Source organism: Sebastes fasciatus, chromosome 7 (genome assembly GCF_043250625.1).
Source record: "Sebastes fasciatus isolate fSebFas1 chromosome 7, fSebFas1.pri, whole genome shotgun sequence".
NCBI classification, from domain to species: Eukaryota; Metazoa; Chordata; class Actinopteri; order Perciformes; family Sebastidae; genus Sebastes; species Sebastes fasciatus.
The window spans coordinates 7,736,843-7,740,167 of record NC_133801.1 but is presented as its reverse complement, the minus strand read 5'-3'; positions in this window follow the sequence as shown (position 1 = coordinate 7,740,167).

Below are 3,325 nucleotides of genomic sequence, written 5' to 3'. Positions count from 1 at the left end.
GTGACTAATCGACTAAAGAAATCTTAGTCAAATAAGACCAAAACGACCGATTAGTCGACTAATCAACTAACGACAGGTTCTCATAAGGAACGGAAGCGCCATGCTACTGTATGTTAATCGTCGCGTGAGCTGAAGTCTGGCTTTTCACATCAGAAGCACATTTCTCTGCGCCAGTAAACAAACGATTCTGCTCCTCTGCTGTTAACTAGAGAGCTGTCTCTCTCTCTCTCTCTCTCTGTCTGCTCACTCGCTCTCTGTTTAGACACAACAATTATCAGTGTTTTCTTGCCAGATTGGCTCACGGCACATGGAGAAAATAGACCAAACTCGGGGTAGGCAGAACGAAAATGCATCAAATCAGTGATATCTGATGAAGTATAATGTTTAATGACAAAGTATTTATCAGTTTTTAAAGAAATAGTTCGACATTTAGTGAAATGTGTATTCCCTTTCTTGCTGAGAGTTAGATTATCCATACCACTCTCGTGTCTGTACAGTAAGTATGAAGCTATACTGCCTACAGCCGGTTAGCTTAGAGAAACACAAAGACTTGACTCAGGGGGGAACAGCTAGCCTGGCTCTATCCAGAGGAAACAAAATCAGCCTACCTGCACCTCTGCAGCTCAATAATTAACAAGTTATATCTCATTTGTTGGTTGTTGATGGTTATGTGCCGGACTATGTCTTGGCTAGATGCAGTGAGTTTCTGGTTTCTCTGCTAATTGCCTGATTATCTCTGACTGCAAGCATATATTTATCTTCTGCAACTGACTGTTTTTGAGCTTTGTTTGTGATCTATTCAGGTATTTTTGTTCTGCTAAAGTGGTTGGTAGTGATTGTGCTCGTCTCCTGAACAAAATGTTTTCCCCTAAATATTTCAAAACGTAGGGAGGAGGAGGAGGGACCGTATCTGTCACTTCTCTCCCTCTCTGTAATTTCACAGTTAGTCTGTCGGCATCAGCAGTTAGTCATCTGACTGTGGATATTGCTATGAGCCAGAGCGCCATCAATAATTCTTCCCCTTCAGGGTGATGGAAGTAAGATAGGCAGACAGATGGACACATGAGTCAGCAACAGGAAAAAGCTGAATGTCAGGAAGAAGTGGGAGAAATACTGTATCAGTGAGATTTGTGTCGGGTTGAACTGAACTCTGAGATGAAGGAGCGTCCACGTAGATTACTCAGGCAACACTCAATCTCTCCGTATGCACATTATACATTCATACATTTCCAAGTGTTTGTCTAATGTGAGGTCAGTGTATACAGTATACTGTGTTTAATATGTAACAGATACTATAACACGTAGCAGGAATAAATGATTGACTGTCACAGTGCAGTCTGCTGCAGCATATGTCGGCCTTCCAGCCTCTTTTGAATCACTGGGACACTCTGCAGGCCATCAGCAAGGACAACGAATACAGCACCACAGTCTGATTGTCAGTGTACACCTTAAGCCTGCATCTGCTCATCCAGCAGATGGTCTGTGTGTGTGTGTGTGTGTGTGTGTGTGTGAGGTTAAAGGGCTGGAGATGTGGGTTCTTATGCATGGCTGCATACACGAAACATGTGCTGTCATCTGTCTGTCTCTGTGTGCTACTATTGCTGCATGATTAGAATATTTTATCATGTATATTTTACACATTTGCATTACGTCTCAACATCACATTTCTCCTCGTCGTGCATTATTAATGCGAGTGATGTTGGTAGGACTCAGCCGGGTTCATTTTGAAATCAGTGACTGTATAGTGAGTGTGCTCTTGTTTGACACCAGAAGATATGCAAACAGATGAGAGAGAGAGTAGATCCTGTGTGGGGTGAGCGGGCAGCCTCTTGGTTTATGTTTTTTTTAACCGTTTAGACTGGATGGAAGCTGAGTAGACAAGCATACAGCAAAAATGAAGGTCTAGCAACATTAAAGCTGCAATATTCAGCTCTTCATTGATGTTAAAATGGCAATAGATGAATATTATATGTGATACAGTATCAGCTGTCTGTAATGCTGTGCATGCATGTGCTGGATGAAATGTTAAGGTAATGCAGCTGTGTCTATAGTGGTGAAGCGGGCTATCACGATGAGGGCGGGGGCGGCAGCGATGGAGGGAAGTCAGAGCAGCTTTAGCTGAAAATGATGAGAAAACAAAGAACAACAAAGCAAGAATGAACCAGTAAAAAACAGAAACATGCACTATCCTTCGTATAATCCAAGACCAGGAAATTAATATAACCTATATATGCATGTTCTTACAAAACAATTTCACCCACTGTGCAGTCACAGAAAATAGGCTTGCTTTCAGAAAAAGCAATTTCCTCTACTATGTAGATGCACATCAAAAAATGACAATATGCATTTAGAGGAGGCAAACATCACTTGAATCAGTGGGGGAGTGCGATTTTCCCTTTCTTTTCTTTCTCTCTACACATACACTAATCAAGTCATTATGCACTATCTGTCTGAATGGCTACCATGAAAACAAGGTTGAGTGTCTCTCAAATGAGGCTATTTACTGTACTTTGCCTTTCAGAGTCAGTATTAAAGTGACATAGCTCACCTTTAAGGAGGAAGAGTGATTATAAAAGATGATAAATGGAAAGTAAAAGAGAAAAGAAAATCAAAAAAACAGTTAGTGGATCAACTTTGACCTTCAGTGATCTTCACAAGGCCGATGACCACAGTAGGAATCAACTATATTTTCAGAAATGCATTTTTACCTTAGAAAACACATTTTTATATAACATACATTACATAAATATTAGGGCTGTCAATCAATTAAAATAGTTAATCGCAAATTAATCACACATTTTTTATCTGTTCAAAATGTACCTTAAAGGGAGATTTGTCAAGTATTTAATATTCTTATCGACATGGGAGTGTGCAAATATGCTGCTTAAGGCAAATGTATGTATATATTTATTATTGGAAATAAAGTAACAACACAAAACAATAACAAATATTGTCCAGAAACCCTCACAGGTACTGCATTTAGCATTACAAATATGCTCAAATCATAATGTGACAAACTTCAGCCCAACAGGCAACAACAGCTGTCAGTGTGTCAGTGTGCTGACTTGACTATGACTTGCCACAAACTGCATGTGATAATCATAAAGTGGGCATGTCTGTAAAGGCATTCGGTTGTACTTCGCTCCACCCTCTCGTGTCCCTTCTGGTTGCAAAAAAATGCCAAACTCAAGGCTTCAAAACCATCGTCCACAAACTAATGGGTGACGTCACGGTGACTACTTCCACTTCTTATATACAGTATGCATATAACATACAGTAAATATGGTTCTATAGTCAAAAAGACTTCTGTTAGCCCTAAAACGAC